This window comes from Oryctolagus cuniculus, chromosome 11 (genome assembly GCF_051225735.1).
Source record: "Oryctolagus cuniculus isolate XC-2025 breed Fujian yellow rabbit chromosome 11, ASM5122573v1, whole genome shotgun sequence".
Lineage (NCBI taxonomy): Eukaryota > Metazoa > Chordata > Mammalia > Lagomorpha > Leporidae > Oryctolagus > Oryctolagus cuniculus.
Genome location: NC_142877.1, coordinates 16,906,431 through 16,933,725, shown reverse-complemented (window position 1 = coordinate 16,933,725; position 27,295 = coordinate 16,906,431). Strand labels below are relative to the sequence as shown.

General features: G+C 43.7%; 1 long non-coding RNA gene across 6 annotated transcripts in view; it reads left to right on the top strand.

Moving 5' to 3' along the window:
• Positions 1 to 1,822: 1,822 nt before the first annotated feature.
• LOC127491113 (uncharacterized) overlaps positions 1,823 to 27,295 on the top strand; it is a 90,156-nt gene continuing 64,683 nt past the window's right edge. For all 6 annotated transcript variants that reach the window (XR_016216579.1, XR_011379887.2, XR_016216580.1 and 3 more), the window contains exon 1: positions 1,823 to 1,975. This is a non-coding gene — a long non-coding RNA (uncharacterized LOC127491113). The remainder of the gene's footprint in view (positions 1,976 to 27,295) is intronic.

The following is a 27,295-nucleotide window of genomic DNA, read 5'->3' as shown; positions in this document are numbered from 1 at the left end:
CTATCAAAGCTATAAGTAAACTTGCCTTTTTAAGTGGTTTAGTCTCATAGTCAAACTATTTAAATATTATGAAAAGGAGTAAAAAACCCATGCAAATTTAAATATCATGCTGAGAATGCTGTATTTTGACACACTGTATAATTTTAACACACAGATTTCTTTTAAGGTAACAATTATATTCTTCACTCAGGCATGAGACCACCTGAATGGATGTGGATGTTTCTCAAGAGGTTGCTGTGGTGTCTGGAGAGTGTGACTAGACAACACCCAGGAAGGTGGTTATTGCCAAACTGGAGGTTTTTCAGCTTTATCAACAATATCTCAGTTGGAACAACTTCACAAAAAATAGTTCGATCCTTTCTCTGTTCCTATCAAAGAGATCCCTTTTAGCTATGTAAATTTCTTCTACCACTCCCACAATAAAGAAAAACCCATGAATAAATAGCATCTTTCTCTTCCATTACAAATTGAGTCACAAATGTAAATTGTCCACTTAAGGTAAGTGGACAAAACTATCATTTCATCCTTGTGTTAAGAGATAGGTGTACAGCACAGAGGAATCAGGCTCTTTCCTCCTACCCTTGTCAACACTACGTCTTTGGGTGATGAATGAGCTTCTGGGGAGATCCCATTTTGTCCAGCAAGTTTGGGCATCACTCTGTTCTTTACTCAGGTAAAACTGAAGATCACCAGACCTATAGCTCTCTCCTCTTTGTGTCATCCAGATGTGTCATCACAGATGGCTTCCTTTTTTTCCTTTTTGTGTGTTCCATCAGCCAGGAAGGGAGGGAGCACTACCTACACTGGGTTGAGAGTTCACATGGATCATCTCTATTAATCTTCACAAACTTTCTGTTGGGTAGATGTTGTCATGTCCATTTTACTGATAAGGGAACTGAGGCTTAGGAATATTCCACAACATGATTAAAGCCACTGAGCTGGGAATCAGGGGAGTGGGTGTAGATATGGATCTAGGGCCTGTGTTTTGCTCCTTATGTGAATCAAGGAAAGTATATTTTCTGGACCAAAATTCAGATGCTAGATTTGCATTTGGCATAAAGGTTGAGATATTTGTCACTGGGGCTTTCGTAGCAATCTAGAAGTAGACGGGACACGTTGCAGCTCTGGCTTCATTTCCCAGTCTTTGTCTTTCTAGCTGGAGCTGGCCAGCTCTCGGGTGGCTCCTAGTTGTAAGCACTGGGGAAATTTGAGCACAAAGATGAGTGTTAGCGGGAACACCTGAATACCAATGAGGAGCACTGTGACCTGCTGTACCTAGAGACTGTGATTGCCATCAACTCAAATCTGGTTGATATGATTGATGAATTATTTCATTCATTCAGTCAACAAACATTTACCAAGCATTCTCCATAAATCAGATAATCCTGAAGATCCTGCATGTCAGAAATCTTTATATTTATGAGTGCAAGAGAGATGTTTTGAGGATAAAGGCAATAGCTGTCCTCAGAGATACCAGCATCAGCTGAAAAATCAAATGTGTTATTAGTTAAATTGCCTAGAAGGTAGTGAAACCAAGTGCCCAAGACACAGGTGAATGGCTAGGGGTGCACTGAATGGGATGGTGAAAGTAGAAGTTCAGGAAATTTGTTGGAGCTGCAATTATTTCATTATACCAAAAATCATGGGAATGAATGACTGTGCTGCCGAATGCCGGAGACCCCTGAAAGTTGTTAGGAGATTTTGAGTTGGGCCATGTGCTGCCTTTTCCCGGAAGAACATTCTATGGCCTGATACTGGCCTCTGGGATAGGCTTCCTCCCGGCCAACCTGGGGTAATCACCTTAAGAAGAATCTGGTGGGGAGGAGCAACGTAAGCCTAAGACAGCTGCAGCTGTAGGTATCCAGAACACCAGTTGGGCCGGTTTACCCGGTACTATTTAACGTGGGTTGCTGTGGCTGGGCAGTGTGGATTCCTGGCTGACTGGCGCCACTCGTTCCCTCCTATCATGAGTAAGGTTAGTGTCTCTCCCAACTTGATTTTCAGGCAGTTTCCTTGGGATTCATGGAGCTTATGAGTGAACCTTCCTGGGCTTCTGGTTCCTGTGGCGTGAAAGGAGTAAAATCCTAACTCATTTAGGATTTCCAATTGGCTAGTTGTTTTTATGGAGATAAATTTTCAGCAATAGTCTTGTAATCAAATCAATTGTGAGTATTTCGAGTCTGCACTTAGTCTCTTAAAGAAATGCCAGAAATGGAGGAAGTCCGTATTGCGTAGAAAAACACCATGACATTTCCCAATTGCTGTCCTCTCCTGATCTCTATCTGTGTTGTCTTCCCCTCCCAGATGGCATGCTCCCGCCAAACCCTCTCTCCTGCTCTTTGACCTCCTAGCTCTTCAAACTCTCCTGGATAAACAGCTCCTATACTTTTCCCCTTTCCTTTCCTTTAATATTTTATTCATTTATTTGAATGGCAAAGTTACAGATACAGGGAGAGGCAGAAATAGGTCTTTCGTCCACTGGTTCACTCCCTAGATGGCCGCAACAGCCAGAGCCGAGCAGATTTGAAGCCAGGAGCCAGGAGCTTCTTACGGGTCTCCCAAGGACTTGGGCCATCTTTTACTGCTTCCCCAGGCCATAGCAGAGAGCTGGATTGGAAAAGGAGCAGCCAGGATGAGAACCAGTGCCCATATGGGGTGCCAGCACTGCAGCCCCCAACACCATTTTTTTCAAAAACACTATTTTAGAAGAAGGAAATACTTCATTAAATTACAGGTGCCATAGGCTTCTTTCTTCTATCTTGGCTTTTTGCTCTCTAGTTTTGCTTATTTCAGGAATTAAAAACCAGCTAGTAATCCTTTCTTTTTGCCTTATGATTTAACTTGTAAGGCTCCTAAGTGATATGTCTTCATGACTCAATTGTGGGACTGTGGTGCCGCAGGTGGAGGCTTAACCTACAATGCCACAGTGTCAGTCCCTGTTTCTCTTCTGACCTCCCAACCATACTGCCTTGGTGGTTCTCACTCTGACCAACCATTATCTTCTCTTTTGTTATCCAGATTCTCCATACACAAAAATCTTTTCAGAAAAATATCATTTTCCTTAGAATCTGTGGGGATGATGGACAATTGTAGTAGATCCCAGATACTTGGAAGTTTATGCAGAATCCTCTTCTGGGAATTTGGATCCTGGTGCCTTAAATCACTTGGAACAGGTGCTCCAAGTTCCCAGCTGTGGCTTACTTGGATTCTCTGGAGACGTAAATGGTTCTCAATTGCTTCTCATCTACTCTAGATCCGACTGAGAGCTAAAATAAAGATACTTTGAGTGGGGATGATACAGCTGTCATATCAAGGAGGTAGTTCAGTGGCTCAGGGCAGGAAAAGCTTACTTCTCCCTTGCTTCAGTCTAGTGTGGAATGCCTGATGGGCATGTATCTTTCTTTCATGCAGTAACTCATTGATCCAGCTGTTTGCAGCTCCTGTCATTATAAGTGTCTTCCAAGAGAACCCTCTGGGTCATTTCTATTCCCATCAGCCTGTAAGGAGCATGGTGGAACACAGATGGGTCTCATGGGAAGGCCAGGGAATTGTAATATCTTAGGATTGGTTGGTTCTCCAGGATCAATTGCTGAGACAAGCTCTGGTATGTGGGAATGGCTTTAGGATGTGCTCCCAGGGGAAAGCAGTAAAGCAGTGGCAGAACCAGAAAGGAGAAGACAAGCATGGTGGGATTTCAGAGTTGGCCTCTGGAGCCAAAACTACCCCCTTTGAATATGGCCCACCCCCAAGGCAAGGGGTGCAGCATTGCTTTCTTTTATTATTAAGATTCATTTATTTACTTGAAAGTCAGAGTTAGAGAGAGAGGTCTTCCATCTGCTGGTTTACTCCCCAGTTGGCCACAACGGCTGGAGCTGTGCCTATCTGAAGTCAGGAGCCTCTTCTGGGTCTCCCGCGTGGGTTCAGGGGCCCGAGAGCTTAAGCCATCTTCTACTGCTTTGCTAGGCCATAGCAGAGAGCTAGATCAGAAGAGCAGCTGAGACTCAAACGGGCACCCACATGGAATGCCAACACTGCAGGTGGTAGCTTTAACTTTTTTTTTTTAAAGATTTTTTTATTTATTTGAAAGACAGTTACAGAGAGAAGTAGAGACGGAGAGGTCTTCTATCTGCTGGTTCACTTCCCAGATGGCCACAATGGCCAGAGCTGTGCTGATCTGAAGCTAGGATCTTCTTCTGAGTCTCCCATGCGGTGCAGGGGCCCAAGGACTTTTAGCCATCTTCCACTGCTATCCAAGGCCATAGCAGAGAGATGGATTGGAAGAGGAGCAGCTGGAACTAGAACGGGTGCCCATATGGGATGCCAGGGCATTAACCTCCTGCGCCACAGCGCCGGCCCCAGCTTTAACTGTTAAGCCACTACACCATAGCGCCGGTGTGGTGTAGTGTAGCCCAGGGGTGCAGACTTCCATACTCCGTTAAAGGGCTACCCTTGGGAACCTGAACTCCCAGGCACTCTTGAAGTACAGGGCTCTCTCAGCAAGGACAGGCTACCGAAGAAAGTTGCAGGTGCAAACCCTTGGAATCAGAGCACTCAAACAGGGGAGGAAGAGTCGAATAGTGAAGGGAATCCAAGGCAACTGGGAAAAGTACAAAGAGCATCTGAACTACAGAGGCTGGGATGTAGAATCTCTAGTGGCAGCCTCAGCAAGAAGAGAAAAGCACGGGTCTTGGTGAAGTACAGCAGTGTCTTCCTTGTCTTGGTTTGTACATCGTGGCTCAGTCAAAAGTCTGCTTTCTCTAAATATAGTAAATTTGGCATAAATGACTACTCACCAATCTCCTGTAAGTGGGCTTGGTGGGGGATAGATGGGGTGGAAATCCCCATGTATTAAGAGTTAAATAAAAACTGTATAATTTAGAACTCTGCCAAGGAATTCTATCACCACTTAACTCCCTTCCCTTTTGTCTGCCATGGGATCCTGCTACCTGCTAAAGAGGCAACTTTGGAGAACTATCTGGGCCTGGGGTCATGGGGCCCAGGAGGGGCTCTGGCTCTCACAGCCAATGACATAAAGCACAATTCCTTGTTCTGGAGCCTCATGGTCCCCTTGGCCTCATATCCCACCAACCCTGTTATTCCGGGTATTCCAGCCATTCCTGAGTATATGTCTGTCCCTATGTCAAGAACCCTCTCCTTTCTACTTAAACCCATCCCCTTCCTTGTTGGCCTGGTGAGCTCCTCATCCCTCAGAGCCCAGTTCAGATGTCACCTTCTCTAAGCACACTTTGTGAAGCCTGTACAGATAATCTTTTTTTAAAAGATACTACTTGAAAGATAGTTACAGAGCTAGAGGGAGAGGGAGATCGTCCATCCACTGGTTCACTCCCCAGATGGCCACAGTAGGTGGGTCTGGGCCAGGTTGAAGCCAGGAGCTGCTCTGGATCTCCCATATGGGTGCAGGGGCCCAGGGACTTGGGCCATCCTCCACTGCTTTCTCAGGCACATCAGCAGGGCTATGGATCAGAAGTGGTGCTGGGACTCAGCAGGCAGCTATATGGAATGCCAGTGTCACAGGCATTTATGAGTATCTTGTTAGCAAAACTAGTAGTAATGGCTATTATTAAACAAGCATACTGCTCTACATTCCATATACATTATCGCATGGAAAATGGAGCAGTGTCCTTCACAGCTTGCAGGCTGGTGCTAAGGCGATTTGGCCGTTAGATTAGATGGTAGTACTTTCTCAGGAATGGTAGGCTGAATAACCTAAAAGCAGCTTATTTTTGTATGGTATCATCAATGAAAACATAAATATCAGGGTGTCAACGCATATGTATACAAATATATATGATAACATTTATTGCCCATCGGTCATCTGTCTATCTGCCTGATAATTTGAGACCCTTCTAAGAGACTGCGAAAGTTCAGTGTGAGAAACACACTCCTGCCATCTTGTTCTCCTCTGTCTTACACCAAGCTGGCTGACTGTGAGCATCTGTCGTACTCTCCCTCTGCTTTTCTCCTCCCCTGGTCCTCTCCCTTCTGTGACCAGCAAGTCCGCATGGCCATTTGGTCTGATTTGCCTGTTCAAATGCCTAGCAAGGCAAGCTTTGCTGGTGGCCCTAGTTTCTGCAGAGAAACAGGTTGTTTAAGCTGTGAACCACACTCTGTCAGCTTCTGTGGATTTGGGTGATAGATGGTGACAATTATGGCCAGTGTACTTCCATCAGGGCCCTGCCGGCCCCAGGTACTGGCGGCTCTGGTTAATTATGGTGTTGAACAGCAGTGGTGAAGTGGCAGCAGAGCCAAGCAGCCCAACCTCAGACTACACATTGCAACTGGGCAATTTTCAGAGCCAGCTGGGGCTTATTTGGCTTGGTCTCTACCTGGGACCTGGAAACTCCAGACCAATGCTGTAGCCTGTCTGGGGGACTTCATGTCCATGCCAGGGCTTCTGCAGGATTTGGACACCTTCCTATGACCACAACTTTGAGCTCTGGAACCAAACTGCCAGGATGCATTGATTCCTGTGTGACTTTGGGCAAGGACTTAACTGTTTAGTTTCCTCTTCTGTACCACGGAGACAAACGGGATTTTTCCTCACTGGGCCGTTGTAAGGGTTACACGATGATGATTCTGTGCAAGTGCTTAGAGTTACTGGAATATGGTGAGCTATGATTCATGGGTGTCAATTATTGCACCTTCAGTATTCACAATAAAATGGTAAGGTAACACTAATTCCATTTTACAGTGGAGAAAACAGGCTTAGTCATGTGGGATTCAACAGGTGGATGGTAGGGGAACCAGGACTGGAGTCAAAGGAGATAAATTCTAAGCTCAGTGCTCCTGCTGTCCTCTACTGGGTACCTTCTGGCTACCTTACCCTTCACGTTGTCAAGTTAGGACTGTCAGAGCCTCCTCTGCCCCTGAACGTTTGTTCCTGCTTGCTCAGTGCAGAGTGAAGTTTTACAGCCTTTCAGAAGACACTGGGCATGTGCAAGTTCAGAACCAGTGGAGATAGGACCATGGAGCAATTTGACTTAGGCCTAGGGGCCCTTGACTTTTGTCATAGTTTTGCTACTAATGTGCTTGAGATTTACTGATTTTTTTTTTATTGTTCGAAAGGCAGAGAGAGAGAAGAGGAGGAGGAATGGAGGAGGAAGGGGAGAGAGAGGAGGAGGGGAAGGGGAAGGAGGTCTTATGTCTCAACATGGATTAAAGACCTAAATCTACGACCTGACACCATCAAGTTATTAGAGAACATTGGAGAAACCCTTCAAGATATTGGCACAGGCAAAGAATTTCTGGAAAAGACCCGGGAGGCACAGGCAGTCAAAGCCAAAATCCACTATTGGGATTGCATCAAATTGAGAAGTTTCTGTACTGCAAAAGAAACAGTCAGGAGAATGAAGAGACAACCGACAGAATGGGAAAAAATAGTTGAAAACTATGCAACAGATAAAGGGTTAATAACCAGAATCTACAAAGAGATCAAGAAACTCCACAAAAACAAAACCAACAACCCACTTAAGAGATGGGCCAAGGACCTCAATACACATTTTTCAAAAGAGGAAATCCAAATGGCCAACAGGCACATGAAAAAATGTTCAAGGTCACTAGCAATCAGGGAAATGCAAATCAAAACCACAATGAGGTTTCACCTCACCCCGGTTAGAATGGCTCACATACAGAAATCTACCAACAAAAGATGCTGGCAAGGATGTGGGGAAAAAGGGACACTAACCCACTGTTGGTGGGAATGCAAACTGGTCAAGCCACTATAGAAGTCAGTCTGGAGATTCCTCAGCAACCTGAATATAACCCTACCGTTCGACCCAGCCATCCCACTCCTTGGAATTTACCCAAAGGAATTTAAATTGGCAAACAAGCTGTCTGCACCCCAATGTTATTGCAGCACAATTCACAATAGCCAAGACCTGGAACCAACCTAAATGCCCATCAACGGTAGACTGGATAAAGAAATTATGGGATATGTACTCTCTAGAATACTATACTGCAGTAAGAAACAACGAAATCCAGTCATTTGCAACAAAATGGAGGAATCTGGAACACATCATGCTGAGTGAAATAAGCCAGTCCCAAAGGGACAAATACCATATGAGCTCCCTGATCGGTGACAACTGACTGAACACCAAAAAGGAAACCTGTTGAAGTGAAATGGACACTGTGAGAAATGGTGACTTGATCAGCATAGCCCTGACTGTTAATGAACAACTTAATACATTATCCCTCTTAGTAGTTTTTGTGTCTGTTCTACTTAATATGACTGGTTTAATTCTGTAATTAATACACAGTTATTCTTAAGTGTTGAAATTTAACTGAAATGTGATCCCTGTTAAACATAAGAGTGGGAATAAGAGAGGGAAGAGGTACAATTTGGGACATGCTCAGGCTGACTTGCCCCAAATGGTAGAGTTAGAAACATACTAGGGGACTCCAATTCAATCCCATCAAGGTGGCATGTACCAATGCCATCTCACTATTCCAAGTGATCAATTTCAGTTCACAATTGATCATACTGATAGGTCTAAGAGTCAAAGGGAGCACATAAACAAGTCTAGTACCTGCTAACACTAACCGATGGAATAAATAAAGGGGAGAGTGATCCAACATGGGAAGTGAGATACTCAGCAGACTCATAGAATGGCAGATGTCCTAAATAGCACTCTGGCCTCAGAATCAGCCCTAAAGGCATTCGGATCTGGCTGAAAATCCCATGAGAGTATTTCAGGCATGGAAAGCCAAGACACTCTGGGAGAAAAAAAAAAAAACACCTAAATGAAAGATCTCTGAGTGAGATCCCAGTGGAAAGAACAGGTCATCAAAGAAGGAGGTACGTTTCTCTGAAGGGAGGAGAGAACCTCCACTTTGACTATGACCTTGTCTAAACAAGTTAAGAGTTGGAGAACTCAGAGGGCTTCCATAGCCTTGGAAACTCATGACTGGAGCATAGGGAGATTACTGATGCCATAGACAGGAGTGTCAATTTGTAAAGTCAACAACAGGAGTCACTGTGCACTTACTCCTCATGTAGGATCTCTGTCCTTAATGTGCTGTGCATTGAGATTTAATGCTATAACGAGTACTCAAACAGTATATTTCACTTTGTGTTTCTATGGGGGTGCAAACTGTTGAAATCTTTACTTAATGCATACTAAACTGATCTTCTGAAAAAAAAAAAATTATCAATTCCCAACTTGACTCTCACTGGGATTAAACATGACAATAGGTCTGATCTGATTTCATCATCATTTAAAAAATCATCTATTTTTCACTTTATGTTTCTGTATGGGAGAAAACTGTTAATCTTAATGTATGCTAAGCTGATCTTCTGTATATTAAGATAATCGAAAATGAATCTTGATGTGAATGGAAGGGGAGAGGGAGTGGGAAAGGGGAGGGTTGTGGGTGGGAGGGACGTTATGGGGGGGAAGCCATTGTAATCCATAAGCCGTACTTTGGAAACTTATATTCATTAAAGTTAAAAATAAAAATAAAAAAGATAATGAACGGGAACTCTGTATACTGACATGCAAATATGAGAAAACATGCAAAAATACAGTCAAATACCAAAAGCAAGTGTCAGAATTGTGTACAGAGCATAGTCTTTTCTAAATAAAAGCATTCTACACTCTGTGTAGACTTAGGCAAATGCACAAAAAGTATAGAAGGCAACAGAATCAACTCTTGATTTAATTTCTTTTTATTTGACAGTGAGAGACAGAGGTCTTTTTTTGTTGGTTCAGCCCCCAAATGGCTGCTATGGCTGGAACTATGCTGGGCTGCAGCAGGAGCCAGGTGCTTCTCCTGGTCTCCCATGCGGGTGCAGGGCCCAAGCACTTGGGCCATCCTCCACTGCACTCCCGGGCCACAGCAGAGAGCTGGCCTGGAAGAGGAGCAACCGGGACTACAACCCAGAGCCCATATGGGATGCCAGTGCTGCAGGTGGAGGATTAGGCAAATGAGCCACGGCACCAGACCCACAATCAACTCTTATTACTAGTTACGTCCAGTGGGGAGAAGAAAGGAATGGCGTGGTTTATAGGAGAGATTTTTGATTCGTGTGGAGTGTGGGGTGTGTGTCTTTAAGATTTGAGAGGTAAAGTTACACATAGGGAGAGACAGGTCTTCAATCCACTGATTCACTCCCCCAAATGCCTCAATGGCCGGAGTTGAGCCCATCTGGAGCCAGGAACTTCTTGGGTCTCCCACATGGGTGCGGGGACCCAAGGACTTGGGCCATATTCTGCTTTCCCAGCCATAGCAGAGAGCTGGATGGGAAGTGGAGCAGCTGGGACTCGAACCGGTACCCCTATGGGATGCTGGTGCCACAAGTAGTAGCTTTACCTGCTATGCCACAGCGCTGGCCCCCTTCATGCTTTATTTTATGTATTTTGTCACACTTGATTTTTTTTTATATTAATATATTCAAAAATTTTCTGTAATAAAATTAAGGTTCAGGACCTAAGTGTTAGGAAAATGGTGCAGTTTTATCTATGGAGCAAGCTATACCCTGACATAATCTTAGGTTCTAGCCCCCCACAATTGCTGGAAGCCAGGTGGCCACATGGCCCACCGGTGTCAAGCTCCACCTCCATTTTAATAGGATTTGCTGCTCCTGCTTCCCTGCCCATCCTCTGGCAAAGTTTTAAAAGGACCTGTTCCTGAGCACATGGCTCTCTCTTGACTCTAGCCTCTTCAAGTTGTTTCTCACCCACTCTTTCCTCTCTTGTCTCACTGTCTTGATCACACTCTTCTCTCCTCTCTTACTCTTTCCTCCTTTGCCCCTTCCCTCTGGTCTGCTGGGTTTTCCCCAATAAACCCTTTCCCTTACTCCAGTGTTGGGTGTGTTTTGTGATGGCCTTACACTAAGGATTCTTTAGCATTAACTTCAGTCTATTTGGTCCTTTGTCTATGTACAATTTAATTTTTTTCTTGAATTTTACTTATTTGAAAGGCAGAGAGGGGAAGGGAAGAGAATAGGAGTTGTTTTTTTTTTTTTTTTTTTTTTTTTAATTTGTTGGTTTCCTCTCCAGATGCAGACAGCAGTCAGGACTGGGGTGGGCTGAATCCTGGAGCCAGGAGCTCAACAGCAAAATCAACAGATGGGGGAAAATATCATCCATGTGGCTGGCAGGGACTGACCTACTTGAGCTAACAGCTGCTGCCTCCCAGGATGTGCATTAGCAGAAAAATAGGAGCCGAAGTGACAGCTGGACTTGAATCCAGGCTCCCATATGAGACTGGCATTCCAAGTGTATCTTGACTGTCACACCTGCCCCCTTACACACACACACTCATACTCGCATCAAGTTCTCACTCAGGGCCAGGGAAATTCTCCAGCGACTAAGGTATATTGATTCCAAGCCTTTGCTATGTATGACTTCTCTTGTCAGAGCCAGACTGATGTTGATTGGCTACCTTGGATTGGAGGAGGTGTCCCAAGCTTTACCTGGTCCTTTAAACCTGATGGATCCAGAAGTACTTCTGACCAGTTGAGCCCTAGTGGCTACTGGGACCATAGTCTGAGGTGTCAGAACTGATTGATTTATCTTCCCTGGAATCCTATAGCTCCATAGTTAATTATATTAACGTTTCACAGGCGCTGCACAAGTGTGAGCTCCAATAGCAGGAAAATAAATGCCTACAGAGAAACTCTATTGGCCATCAGGACCAGTAATCATCATTTACAAGAAAAAACTGCTGGACTTCAGAAAAATCCATTGATTTGTATTTCATTTCACTTCAATCTTTTTTTTACCTAAGAACTGATTTTATTGATGAGAAGAAAAAACTTCAACAAAAGGACCTTGAGAAAAATGGTGCATTGATGTGGTCGTCTTTCAGGGTATCTCTAAAATGAGGGGAAATGATTTTTTTTAATAACACCCAAATCAGTAGACAGGGAAAACAGTGGCTGTAAATCTTTGATCCAACTCTCAGAGCATGTTTGCATATGTCCAGAGAATGATTTTTCTCCTCGGTAGGATGTCTTGCTTTATAAAGTTCCTACCAGGAACAGAGGAGTCAAAAACTGAGGTTAATGGTCACCTATTGGTTTGTTACAGGGAAGAAGGGAATGGTTGAAAGCATTTGGAAAGCTGTGTTCATAGGTAACTGCACATTGGAGCTGATTTCATAACTTGCTGAACTCTGCGCCCCAGGTCTAGAATTTGTCTCTTTCTCAATAAATTTCTTCTTACAGTGAATTTTTATCAACTTGACTGGGCTAAGGGTGCCCCCACTTAATGGCAGAACACTCCTGGGTGTGTCTGCGAGGGTGTTGCTGAAGGAGATTACCATCTGAATAGGTAGCCTGAGTAGAGAAGGTGGCCCTCGCTGGTGTGTGTAGTCACCATCCAGCCCACCAAGGGTCTGAAGAGAAGCAGGCTGAGGAGGGGTGAGTTCCTTCTTGAGCTGGGACATACAAGCTCCTGGTTCTGAGAGCTTTGGCCCTTCTGTTCAAGTACACCTCCCCACCCCCAGTAAAATCATTTTTGGGTAAAGAAGAGATTGAAGTGAAACAGAATAGAAATCAATGGGTTTCTTCTAAAGCCAGCAGCTTTTCCTTGTGATTGGAGATTACCGACTCTGCTGGCTAATAGTTTCTGTGTAGGCATCTTTTCCCTCTGCCTTGTCTGCATCTCTAACTTAAAGATGGCAGTGGGTGAGGCCTCTTAGGAGAGCCACTTCCTATAAGTCTCCCAACATGAACACATCTGTGTCTCTGTCCATATAGCCTGTTGGCTCAGTTTGTCTACAGAGTCCTAGCCAATACCCCTACCCCTCTGTTCTCTAACTTTTCTTAACCTTTCCTCTTTTTCCTCTTGTGGTATTTTTCCTCTCCATTTTTTTTTTTTACAGGTGGAGTGGACAGAGAGAGATCATTTTGTCTCTTAAGACCCAGGCTGTGTGTCTGTTTCTTCTCTCTTCCATTACTATTTTTTTGCCCTTCATAATTTACTTTCTGAATCACTCCTTTCCTCTACTTAATTTATCATGATTTGAAAATGAAGTACATTTACATTCTTGCACAATTATTGCAGGGAAACTGGTAAGATAAGTGAGTTTGTGTCCTGGTGTCTGACGACTTGAGACCATGGTGAGAGTAGAAATGAAGTTTTAAGAAAAAGATAAGCTCCGAACAGTACGATGGGAGGGGCTGCTGTGGAGAGACCAAGCTGCTGAAGTCTCACGATCTAGGGGTATTTGTAGGTCCTTACCGTGTTATCTCCCAGGAACAAAGGCAGTGGTTCTACATGAGTTACTGTGAAGACTGGGGGCAGTCTTAATGGAGCCCTTTCTAGTCTCTTATCTAAACCTGGATCTTGTCACTATTAAGTATGTTACAAGGGTCTTCTATCCTGTTCTGTTTAGTGTATACTAGCTGAGAAGGCTCTCCTGTATGTATGTGCTAGCAAGGAGCTGTGGGATGGCAGTCGGGCCTGCTTTTAGTCCCAAGTTCCCTCAAAATCAAACTTCATATTTTCTGTTCTGATAAAGGCAGGGCAAATATGGAATTTCAGCCCCTGAGAGTTAAGCAGCAAATTTCAACACAACCAATAGCAGCCCTAAATTAAGATGCTATAGGGACTCTTGATGATTTTTTTTAAGGAACTATTGATAAAATAGTGTTCTATAACCTTTGGAAATGGTAGTTTGAATTCTGAGTCTTACTCTAGATCTTCATTCATTTAAAGATGATCTGTTACCGATACTTCAGAAATGCACAAAGGAGACGTGTGGCAGATGTAGCACTTCCTTGTTTGGCAACTTGATTACAGGTTCAGTTTCCTATCAGAATGTTCCTGGGGCACAACAAAGACACAGCTCGGTCTAGAGGTGGGGATTGTGAGTCTGAATGCTTGATCAACCACTTACAAGTTGTGTGGTTTAGGCAGGTTAACCTCTCCATGACTCAGTTTCCTTGTATGTAGAATGAAACCAAACTGCAGAGCTATGGAGGTAAAGTAAAAAAAGGTAAGCAAAAATGTGTGATTCATTCTAGGTGGTTAAAAAATATGAATTAGTCATATTTCTAGGTCCTTCTGAGTCTCTCTCATTCCCTCTGGATATTTGTGAAATTATCCTTGGGTTGAGGTTAGGACAAATATAAAAGACTAACAAGTGAAAACAGGTAACCCTATAAAAAATTGGTTTAAGTGTCACCTCTTTGAGGAAGCCCTGCTGGTCTTCTCACTTCCCAAACTGGGTTCTCTTTACCCTTACAGCACTTAGTTCTTAGCCTGACTGACTTTCTATGCCTGTCCTGGGCACAGACTATGTCTTGTTCATTCTTGGAACCCCAGTGCAGAGCAGAGCCCACTGTATGCCAACAGGAGACCTGGGGAAGATTGCTATGAAGGCTTGGGTAGTTGACATCTTTATGTACCCTGTCTGATTTCCCCTTTATAGCTGTGTGAGTTGGCCGAGTAACTCTAACTTTATGGACACGGAGTCTCAGGGTGCTTCAGTAACTTACCCAAGATCACACATTTGGTAATTAGCAGAAATAGTTTTTGAACCCAGGCCATCTACCTCCAGAGTTCCTGTGTGCTACCACTATCTTGCACAGCAGAGAAAATGAAGGAACAAAGAAACAAAAGAAACTAATGAGCCAAGTGGCCTTGTAGGGACCACTTAGGGCTTAGTAATATAATTAACTTCATCTTGAACTCTGTCATAGAGACGGTACAGCAGCCCAAGAAAGCAAATCCTTGATGCATCCCTCTTCTCTAATAAGAGATTTGAATAGCCTGAAATCCCTTACCTGTCCTGATAAATATAAATACAAAGAAATAAATAATGCAATAGCTCCTTTCTCTTACAACTGAGACCTTGCAGTCATAATTCTGCCACACAGCCAGCAAATTTGGGGGTGAGGTGGGGGAGGAGGGTGAATTAGCTTCTTAAACAGTCAGTCCAAAATAAATTTCCCAGGATAATTACCAACCAGAGCAAATTTCATAAATTTGATTTAATTGGCAACAAGCAAATGAAATCTGGAAGGAAAACATTCTTCTTAAAGTCACTGAGATTGTCTCCAAACGAAAAGCTGGAAACAGGGATGGTGGAGCACCCAGCAATGCTCTCAAGGCAGACTTCATATTCAGAGTAGGGGGAGAAAGAGTCCGATTACTGGGCTTCTTGTATGTATCCAACACTGCTCAAAGTTTACATGAGAGGACTTCACAAGGGTCATGGAGAAATGAAGTTAAAGATACTGTTGTTTTTTTTTTTTAAGTTTTTGAAGACTCCCTTTCTACATATTAGTTGCGTGGCATACTTGAGGGGTAGGTATTTTTGGCGATTGAATCTGTTAGTAATTGATGTGTAACAATTCATAGCTTAGCATCCTTTTTAAAAATACATTTATGTTTATTTGAAAGGCAGAGGAACAGAGGGAGAGACAAGATCTTGGATCCACTGGTTTACACCCACATGGCCACAATGGCCAGGGCTGTGCCAGGCCAAAGCCAGGAGCCCCAAGCTTCTTCAGGGTCTCCCACATGGGTGCAGGGGCCTAATTCCTTGAGCCATGTGCTTTCCCAGGTGCATTAGCAGGGAGCTGGATTGGAAGTAGAGCAGCTGGATCTTAAACTAGCATCTATATGGGATGCCGGTGTCAGAGGCAGCAGCTTAACTTGCTACACCACAATGCTGTCTCCACCACCTAGCATCTTAAAAGAATAGTTTATTATACCTTCTGTGTATAAACTGGAGCTTGTCATGTTCAAGTTTAACTTGGTGGAATAGCCATGCTTCTCATGGAAAGTGTGTGGATTGGCTTGTATGACTCTGGTCCACATACTGGTCAGATACCAGGATGTGTTTTTCCCATGTATGTGGCACTTTCCATCAAATATCATTTACCAAGCAAGTCACATGACAACAAAAAGGAATGTAAAGTATACTTTACCCATGATGAGGCTGTGGCAAGTGTGCAGATACAGGAAGTAGTGAAGAATTGAAGACGATGATTCAGTAGGACAGATATTATACCTGCGCTGTATAGATAGGAAATGGGAGTTTCAAACTTGCCCAGTCACACAGCTAGTGTGAATGGGGGCAGATATTTAAGCTTAAGAGTACTGGTTCACCAAATGTCTGATTCCAGTCCTGATTTTGATTCTTAGAACCCAGTAAATTGCTACTTTTGGAGACCATTGATACCCTACCTGAGGCCAGTCTTGGTGTGTTGTGTGCTTTGTGTGCTAGAATTCATCTCAGACAAATGAGACTGACAAAATTTAAGATTCATGTGCCTGTTTAGATCTTCCACATTTTCTGCTTCACTCAAGCTTTGGCCTTTTCTGGATTTGTTGCATGCAAAAGCAAGGTCAGCTATAGTCTCTGTTGTCCTTCCTTCCACTCTACTGAGCTTCTACTGACAGGTCCCATCAAGTGAGGCCCTCCCTGGATCACATCCTACAAAGGAAAATGATGCCTCTCTGGGGCCCATTCTAGGCTCAGAGCTGTCCAATGTCCTGAAACAATCCACCAGGAGAGGGCTTTAGTGAATCCAGCTGTCAGTAATTAAAAGACTCACATGTGACAGGGCATTTGATGCAGGCGGTTTCTGTTCTGGCTTCCTGACTCAAGTGCACTTGGGAACATGCAACACAAGGGGAAACATCAGATACTGGAAGCAAACTCGCAGAGCCTACAAGTGTTTTTGCTCTTTGCCATGTCGACAGCAAGGGATTGGTATGGCAATTCACAAAAACTCACAAGGGAGTTCTGTAAGATTTTTCTGTGGTACTTTGCTATTTGCCCACACAGTCTGCTCTTAGCATTGAAGCAAGATTCTTGTGCTCATTGCCCTGATGGTGAAGCTACCATGCAGAAGGTATTGCCAATTCCACAGTCACAGGATTGTGCTAAAGGGAAACACAGGTCTAGGGACTACTGAATTATTCATCTCTCTCCTTATTTCTATCTTCTGAACAAATATAATTTGATTAATTTATCAATTTGAAGCTCTTTGGGGTCCCAGAAAGGGGAAAAAAAACCAAACATGGTCATATCCCTAAGGAGATTGCAATCACACATGAATATTTGGTGAGGGCAAGGTGAATATACAAACAGTTTAGTTTCTGCTTAGAGCCTCATCAATCTAACAAATACATACTAAGCATATGCTGTGTGCTAGGTGATTTGCTCAACACTAGGCCTACAAAAGTAAATCAGGAAGTTATCACCTCTGCCCATTCTAGAAGGGAAGACAGTCACTGATGAAGGAAACAAACAATGAAGCCCATAATTTAAAAATGTCATAAATGCTCTTAAATCAGCAAGTGATTAAAATATTTAGATGGAAAAATAGTAGGGATGAAGAGTTCTACTTAGGCAAGGTGATTAGAAATGACTTCTCAAGATTTGATGTTGAAGCCAAGACTGGAAGACCAAGAAGTCATCTGAGCAAAGGGATGGAATAAAAGTGTTAGAGGCAAAGAAAATAGCTTGTAAGAGCTTGGCATAATGGCAGAACTACAAAGGTGCTCACTGTGGCTGAAGAGTGAGGGAGTGAGGAGTGATTGGAAGTGAGAGCACATGGAGAGGCAGGAGCCAGACCACACTGGGCCCTGTAGGATACCATAAGGAATTTGCCATCCTTTCTGTATTTTGAGCTTCTTGGCAGAAAGTAGTTAGTTATACTGGGTATCTTACATTGGACACCCAAGGAGTAGACCCTATATACCCAAGGAATAGATAGAAAGTACTATCAGGCTTCACTTTGGTGTGTTTTTCCTTTTGAGTGGAGGGGTGATCTCACAAGGCAAGTAACTAAGGAGGTTACTGCTGTAGGAAATGGGTGTCCCATCACTCAAGAAACCCACAGAGTGTTTGTCTCACAGAGACAAAAGATCTGGTTTGTTTATCTACCAGTTGCCATCAGCCACTGGTGGGAGGCATGGACTTTGCCATTTTCAACTGTCCAGGACACCAAACAGGCAGAGTCACGGGTGTTTCAGTTGGAGGCCATTAGGTCTGTGTGTGTAGGAGTGGGCATTACTGAGGGACTGTGGCTAGGGCACACAGTGAGCATCCTGTGTCCCTTCTCCAAGACACGTGTGTGCAGGGCACGAGAGGAACAAAGAGGACATGCCAAAGACTGACACCAGGACAAGGGAAACTGCCTGCTGGAGCCGCTCCTGCAGAGATTGTGCTGGGGCAGACTGTATTCCCGAGGGCCTTGTTCCAGCCTTCATGGGTGTGGACTTTGCTTCTTGGCTCTCCTACAGACATGCTTTAGGGGCCTCGACTCTGGGAGACTATGGGAAGACTCCAACTCTGTTTATAATAATAAGGCTTCATTCTGCTAGATTAGCCCCTTTTATATATATATATATATATATATATATATATATATATACACATATACATATATATACTATGGGGCCAAAGAAATCCTTTTCTGGGGGTATTCCACATTGGACCCCTTCAACCCCTACCCCTTAGATAGACCCTTTGCCTCTTAGCTGCACCCAATGTTGGGGTGGGGCCTAGAAGTGTTGAAATTCGGAGGGCATAGGTCAGAGTTGGGATTGGGCTGGAAATGTTGGGAATGTCTTTAGAAACACATCCAAAATAAGAACTTCTGTTCTCCACAGAGCCCTGCGTAATTAATGAGGGAAGTCACACATCCCTCCCCGTGGCAATATAGGTAATAAAAACCAACATTACTGAACTTGTTTTTGTAGCTTGTGAAAGGCTAGCTAATAAATGATCTCATTTGTTCCCCACAACAACCCAGGGAGGCAAATAATACTGTTAGTCCCACCTAAAAGATGAAGGACCTGAGCTTCATAAGCATTAATTGCCTGGCTCCAAATAATGCCGGCAGCACACATGGAGACCTGTGAGCATTTCTCTCCTGGTGATGGAGTGAGCCCTTTACCTTAGGGACGCTTCAACAGTGTTACGATGAATATGGCATCCCTTTGTTCCTGTGCTGTTCATAATAGGCATATTGGAAATGACATGCCTAAACAACAGTGTGGCATCAAAAGTAATGGAGCCAATAGATCTGACACCGAGGTCTCCAACTGTATGTGGGCAAATGTAAAACAAGCAGCTTACAGTCATACCATGGGTCAGCAGTAGCACACTCTGTAAAGGTCTAGGTAGTAAACTTTTTTGGCTTTGCAGGCCACAGCACCTCTGTCAGTCATTCAACTCTGCTGCTGTTGTGTGAAAACTATCATAGATGGTTCTCATGTGAATGGGTAGGGTTGTGTTCTAATAAAACTTTATTTAAAAACTGGTGGAGGGCCAGATTTGGCCTCCAGGTAATAGTTTGTAATGATGACTCCATTATGGAGTCTGTTATTGTGTTTGTCACTAGGTGGTGTCCTTCTGTTAGTAAGGTGAACAGGGAGCTGGACTGCTCTATTATGGGTTGAGAATTGGGGAAGGTGTGGGTTATGGCAGAAATTACTATAGGAGATGGGATCAGAGAAAACAGCATAATTGAAATGACAAAGTAACACGCAGAGCATCTACCGTATTCCAGGCACAGTTCTAGGTGTTAGTGTGCTGGTAAATCCAACAACAGACTCTAAAGAGGTCGGGGGAGACAAGGATACCCCAAACTTACAGCCCTTGTTGGTTTTTGTAGTGATATTTTCACATTCTCTTGGATCGCAAGCTACCAACTTGACACCCATCTATGTACAATGTTCCTAACATTGAATAATGGATTCTTGTAAAATAATCCAAGTCGGCTTCAGTGCACTGCAAGTTCAGGGTCCTTTCATTGTTTTTATGTTGCCTTGGTGAGGTCAGTGGCAAATAACAAAAGTAACAATTGAGCAATTAGAGTGTGTGTGTGTGTGTGTGTGTGATCTCATTTGCAGTCCTCACAACTCTAATAGGTACAACTATGAACTTACAGGTGAACAAATGGAGAAAAACAATAAATTAGCTCAAGATAATGTCACCAGGATCTTCTGCAGTTTGACTATCAAGTTCAGGTTAACCAGATTATACTGGATTGTCTGTACTGTAGTAGGCAGGATGTAGATAATAAAAATCTCTGCTTTACAGCCAAGGAACCATATTTTTAAAGAATGACCTGCATAAGGTCACACAGCCAGCTGCTGGTCACGTTAGGACCAGATCCCAGTTCTTGCTGAATTGAGTGCCTGTGTTTTTCATGAATGGCTTAGGAGCTGAAGAGTTAGAAAGTTAAATTTGTTATTCCAAAAGGGGATGAGTTTGAGGAGGGGTTTCCAGGGAGGAATGGTGCCCAGATGAGCAGGAGAGAGGCACTTCTGTTCTGAGGCAGATGCATACCGAAAGGAAGATGATGTAGAAAGAAGTGGAAGAAGTGGAAGAGTGTTGAGTTGGCTTTCTTGGTTAGATCTGAAATGGTCAAGCGGAAATAAAGAGAAAATCAAGTAGAGAGGGGTCTCGATTTGAAATGCTACCTTCTGAGGATTGTATAAAACTCTTCCAAGCAGTACAAGTATGGAGAGTTGGAGCCAGAGAACCATATGGGGAGCAGGACTCGGAGTTGAGCATTAGGGATACATCAAAGAATGAGGTTAAGTGTGTGGTCAAAAGTGTAGGTGGGAAGGCTGATTCTCCTTCCTTTCAACCTGCTTCCACATGGGCAGTGGGATCCCCAGGCTCCTTAGGATATTTCATGGAAAGGAAAGGACATGGCACTTGAAATAAGAAATGTGGATTCTCTTTCCATAACTGGCAGCATGACATTAGGAGTTGCACTAATATCTCAGCTTCTACTTCATCTAGAAAATACAGCTAATGGTGTCATGCAGATATTACAAATGAAGCAATTGGATGTGGAGCATCTACCCTGGTACTTGGCCTGCAACTGGGACTCTAGCGATATTTGCTCATTCATCTATTTTTTTTTTTGGACAGAGTTAGAGACAGAGAAAAAGGTCTGTTTTTTCATTGGTTCACCCCCGAGATGGCCACCACGGCCGATGCGCTGCAGCCGGCGCACTGCGCTGATCCAAAGCCAGGAGCCAGGTGCCTCCTCCTGGTCTCCCATGCGGGTGCAGGGCCCAAGCACTTGGGCCATCCTCCACTGCCTTCCCAGGCCACAGCAGAGAGCTGCACTGGAAGAGGCAACCGGGACAGAATCCCGCACCCTGACCTGGGGTGCCGGAGCCGCAGGTGGAGGATTAGCCAAGTGAGCTGCAGTGCCAGCTCATTGATCTATTTTAAAACACTGAACGTGGGAGAGGCTCCAGTAGTATCTGATCTATATAGTAAACCATTCCAGCAGGAATGCTGGTCCAGGACATAGCTGTCTAGCTCCTTCTCTACTGAACCCTTCCTAGCAAGAGGTTTGTTGAAGACAGACCATGAGTAGAGATGAAACCATGATTTACTTTTCCAACTTTATGGTTAGAAAATGTATAAGAAATAGAGCCAGTTATATGTACACACTTCTCATCTGAAGGAGAAAAACTCAAGAACACATACATTGGAAAAGCTGACTTCCTATCTATATGTCACTTTTATTTATAGATAGGGATGTTTGCAGAACAGCAACTTCTAAATGCCTGGGTTTCCCTTAATTGTTCATTATGGTGTATTCAGCTAAGACTTTATTTGCCCAGAAACCACTTGCTGAGTAACTCTGTTATCAAGAATACAGTTCAGGCCCAAGAGAAACAAATATCCCTACCCCAAAACATGGGAAAATAGACATCATCAAATTGACAGATAATACAATGGATCAATTAACATATTCATAGAAAGGGACCCCAGATTTCATTCAGAATGTGCTTAGTCTAGGATTAAATATATTTTAATGAAAATGGCTCTCAGGGTTTTTCATTCTAGAGATGAGAAGGAATAAGTTAAGAGGCGTAGTAGATTCAAATTCCTATAAGCAAATTCATGGGCAGCAGCAAGAAGGAATTGCTAATTGTGCAAAAGGAGAAAGTGGGCAATTTAAGAGGTAGGGTAATTTGGAGCTCTTCTGTGTAAGAGCAAATAGTTCTCTATACCTTATTGGACTTGAGGGTATTGTTGTGCTTAACCATGGTCATTCATAGTCATAGCAATCTCATCTAAGTCTATTAGAAAATTTTTAATGGTACTTAAGAAGGCAGGGCATTGATCAATTCATTTAGAAAGATTTCTCTTCCATATGCTTTATTTTAGTTGTTTGTAAAAGAAGTACATCCTGTCATATGGAAATAGTATAACACGGAAAGATTCTTTTCCTGGTAGGGTCAGATGATGGGGACATTGTTGTAGCACCTTCAGCTTGTTTTAATTAGCTGCGAAATGTGATAACTTCCTTCATTCATGTGATTTTTTTTAATCACTTCGTTTTACCTGCTTTGAAACATATTCTTCTCATTCCTTGGTCATGGGATTTGATGCACAAATTCATTCCGAACCTCTCTATGAATTTGTAGAATTTGATCAGGATTCCTTTTGGGCTATATCTTCAGACTAAAGCAATTTGATTTAAAAAACGGTAAAAATTGGTTTTTTCCCCTGGGGCAATCTACCCGGTTACCTATTTTCTGCCTCCCTGTCCTGGTTGTGCCTCAACCATTTGACCAATACCCAGGTCTTCTCTAAAGATTTCTTTGGGTTTCTGTTTGTTGTCCAAATGAGTTAATGATTCATTCTTTGCTATATATGTCCATCCTTATATTTTGATCATTGTTCATTATCCGTAAGAAAGTGAAGTTTTATGTCAGATGCAGAATGGTAGTTCTGGAGCTTGGCAGAGTGTCTGTGACTGCCCTGCATGTGTGCTACCTCCTTCAAGAGAAACTGCTGTAGGTTGACGAGTGGGCTCCAGGTATAGGGCCTCTGGGTCTCCGTAGCACTCAGCCTAAGTTCAAGCTACCCCTGGACTGCCTCTAGTTCCAGACCAACACTTCATTCCTTCTGAGGAGGAGTTGTTCTGGGGAGCAGCTTCACTGGAGTTGGCTCTCTTGGCCTAGCCAGTGCTTTGTCAGAACCGCACTGTGATCTGAGCTCTTCCTTCCCCATCTTTCTTTCCCTCTCACAGATGTCACATAGATCTGAGAGCTTTCACTGCCTACTCTTTTTTTTTTTTTTTTGACAGGCAGAGTGGACAGTGAGATAGAGAGACAGAGAAAGGTCTTCCTTTGCCGTTGGTTCACCCTCCAATGGCCGCCGCGGCCGGTGCGCTGCGGCCGGCACACCGCGCTGATCTGATGGCAGGAGCCAGGTGCTTCTCCTGGTCTCCCATGGGGTGCAGGACCCAAGTCCTTGGGCCATCCTCCACTGCACTCCCTGGTCACAGCAGAGAGCTGGCCTGGAAGAGGGGCAACCGGGACAGAATCCGGCACCCTGACCAGGACTAGAACCCAGTGTGCCGGCGCTGCAAGGCGGAGGATTAGCCTAGTGAGCCGCGGCGCCGGCCTCACTGCCTACTCTTGATCCCTTTATCATTCATAGGCATTTTCCCTAATGCCCTGCATATACAACTCTGGCATCTGCTTCTTAGAGAATCCAAATTCACACACTGTCCAATAATGGCAAATATAAAAAATACCAGTTGGGCTGACTTAGTATCACCAGATGTGGTCTTCAGCAGATTATCTTTTATTCAGGTTCTGTAGTGAACAGGTGCACCAAACAGCCAATGCCTCCTTACACAACACTAAACTGTCTATGGGTGACTTGGAATTACCATTGTGAACATTTGTTGGCTACGTAGGGATGCGTGCTGACAGCCTCGGGATCTACTGAGATGTTGAAGCTTCTTCATCTCTGCATGAGTGGCCACTGACAGACCTTACTGAGTTGCTGTGTCTGTTTTTAAATACTTGTATCTTTTCTGTCTTTGCTGTTAGTGCTTTTAAATGCCAGATCTGGGGGGGATTTCAAGAGTCACTCATCAACAGACCTTCAGAGAATGTAATAACCAGGCATAGGTTAGGTGCTAAGAATGCAGGGTTGGATAAGAGTCTTTTGGGAGCAAGTTCCTGCTTCTCATGATACGAAGGCAACTTGGCAACAGTTCTCGGCAAAGCCATTACCAAAAGGGAAATACGAGAAGCTAATATGTAATGACATCAAAGGATTTCTTCAGCAGGGACAGGTGTGGATCCAGCCTGAAGCTTCACAGCACCTCCGGCCCGGTGTCTGAACAAATTCAGGGTGACATCAAATCGCCTGCATAGCTGGCCCTCTTAGCTCAAGATCTCTGTGCTAATCAATGTACTGAATAAGCTATTACTAGGAGCTGACCCTATCAGAAGGAACCGCATGCTGCTCATTTGATTGCTGACTTACTCTCATGAGAGAATAAGAAATGAAGTAAACTGAGGGTGATGTCAGGCAATAGTGTGTAAGGCTTAGCTACTTTTATGTATGCTACAGAGTAATAGGAATCTAAAGACCTAGGCCTCCTCCTCGTTCTGTTACTAATTCTCCTTCTGACCTTGGATAGGACATTGAATTCTTTTCTACTTCAATTATCTGAAAAATTGAATAGCAATAAATACTGCCTCACTGCAATGTTATAAATAAAGAACATATGAAGGCATTATGTAAATAATTCAGTATTATAAAAGAGTAAGATAAGGTAATTACTAAGCTTATTCTGACACATTTTTTGCAAGATCATTCATTCATCCATTCAACAAGCATCTTTAAGACACTATGTGTCAGGCACTGTTCCAAGCACTATGTAAATCTTCTCCACACTATGAACTATGTATACTATTACACCACAATTTTACAGATGAGAAAGTGAGTCACAGGGAAGTTAAATAACAGGCATAAGTACTTGCATCTCTGCAAGTGTAGTCATTGGTAGATCTGGCTCCACAGTCCATATTTTTGACCACTACACTAAGGAACAGTATGTTTTGGCTTTCCTTGAAACTAGAATTTGACTTAATGAATCAGACTTGGAGAAAGAGAATGGAAAAAGACAGACTCAAGAGGAATGAGAGGGCTGAAGAGGGCTAGGATCTTTTTTGGGGTGAGGGGCATGAGGTTGAGGAATGCAATGTGACCAAGAAAGGGATGGTCACCCTGAAACAAGCCTGGTCATGGAGTTCCCTCCAAGAAGGCAATCCTTCTCTTTGGACCTTTACCCAGAAGAATCTGCCTCAACTGCTTCCAGATTCCTGACTGTCACCATGTGCATCTGTATGGTTAGTGCAGAGGCAGGAGAGGTGGCTGGAGAATTGAGTAACTGCATATGATTGGCTAAGGCATTCTGTACTTGATCTTAGCAAAAAGGCCAAGAAGCAATGGCTAAGGTGTTCTGATTAAAAAAAAATCAGATTTTCCCCTACTGACACACTCTGCAGGAATTTTGTGGGTTGCTTAAATGAGAACACAGAAAAACTAAGAATCTGAAAATCCTTGGAATATTGCATACTTTAAGCCTGTAAGTTTAGCAGCCTTATGTGTAATTGATTTCAAGGCTACACTTCTCTCTGCCTCAGGGATTTTCATTTTGTTGTTCTTCTAATAATTCTCCATTGTCACTAGTGTTACAATAAAATAGGATGCCTGGAGCTCATGGATTATGGAGCTCACCAAAGAATTACTGGACACTGCTCCACCCAGTCTGATACAGATCCAGAAGGGCCCTCGTGGGACTATGTACTTCACCTCATGGGTTTGGGAAGTGGAGCCACAGCCTCACAGCCTGTGCAAAGTTGATACCTCATTTGTAGCCTGGTGAGGGTTATGATGCAGTAGTTAGAAGGGAGGCTCTCGCGTCAGATAGGACTTCGTTCCAATTCCGGTAGTTAATGCTGTCTGTGTGGGCTTAGACAAATTGCTTAACCTCTTGAGTCTCTATTCGTCTATGAAACAGGGGCTGGAGTAGTGACTACATGACAGGCTGTGCTGTGGGAGTGGAAGGGAGAGGGGGATTTGCACAAGGCACACTGACCAGGAATATTGATTACTATTTATGATGCCTCAGAACTTTATTTCCAATCAAATCCATTCTTTGTTTTGCCTTGTCCCTGTAGCTGACAACAGAATGATTGCAGGTATGAATTATGACTATGTCCTAATTATAATAACTGCAAGAGATATCCATGTCCACTCCACAAGTTGTCAGAACTAATATATTAGCTGTACTAGTTATCTCTGCATACTGATTTTCCCCCAAATTTGGTGGCTTGAAAGAAATCTTTAGTATCTTACAATTTCTGTGGCCCATGGATCTGAACACAACTTTGCAGGGTCTTTTATTTCTGGGTCTCTTTGAAGGCAGCAGTCGCAGCTGAATGACCAAACTGGGGTAGGATCTGATTCCCAGTTCATGTACTTGTGGGAAGCATTCAGTTCTTTGGAGACTGTTGGACAGAGGGCCTGCTTTTTGCTGGCTGTTGAGTAAAGGCCATCCTCGGTCCTTGCCATGTGAACATCTCCAGCTTGCTTCATCAGAGCAAGTCCACAAGAGCCAGAGAGTTCCAGCAGGAGAGACAGATGGTCATGGTCTCTAGTATCTGAATTTCAGAAATGGCATTCTACCACTTTTGCCATAGTTTGTTCATTCAAAGCAAGATCATGGATCTGGCCCCCACACAAAGGGAGGGGATCACACAAGGGAATGAACACCGGAGAACAAAGAGATCGTTGGGGATCATGTCAGAAGCTCTCTGCCATTACAAGTGTTGCCTCATTGGAGCATATAAACCCTACAGGCAAGGAGGTAGAGATAGAGTTGGCATATGCACTAAGACAAACAGTAGCACAAAACCTCACTGCTCCATTACACTTACCTCCCATGGCAGGGGTCTGTGCTGCCTCTGGCTCTCCTAACATTTGAAGACTGGACCTCAGGCCAGGGGCTGTGGACCTTATTGTCAAGGTTACTCATGTAGGATGCTCGGCAGGCTGCTAGTGTAGAGAGCTGCACGGGAGAGACCATCTCACTGCCTGCTAAGGGATTTGGCATCGTGGTCTTCTTCCTGAACTCCTCCCTAATTGCCTCTGTGTGTATTAATAAAAGGATTACTTTAGGCGGCTTTATGATGGAAAACTGGATGATCTTTTGTTACCTTGAAAAATTCTGTGAAGTATAAATTCTCCACTCATTTTGTCATAAAATGTAATGAAGTTCAATGGATGTCTTAGAGCCTCCTGGGTCTTTGGCCATTGTCTCCGTTCAGAATCTATGGTCACGTGCCATTTAGCTCCTCACTGGTTCCTTGAATCTGGCCCAGTTGGAGCTTTAGGACCCTGGGAAGGGGTGATTCTGGAGCTAGATCCAAGATAGGGGTGCACCAAGGGGAAGGTATCTTGTATTCCAAAATAGGGCTTGAAGATGAGGTGGATTCCTCACCAGGTTGATATCACGGTA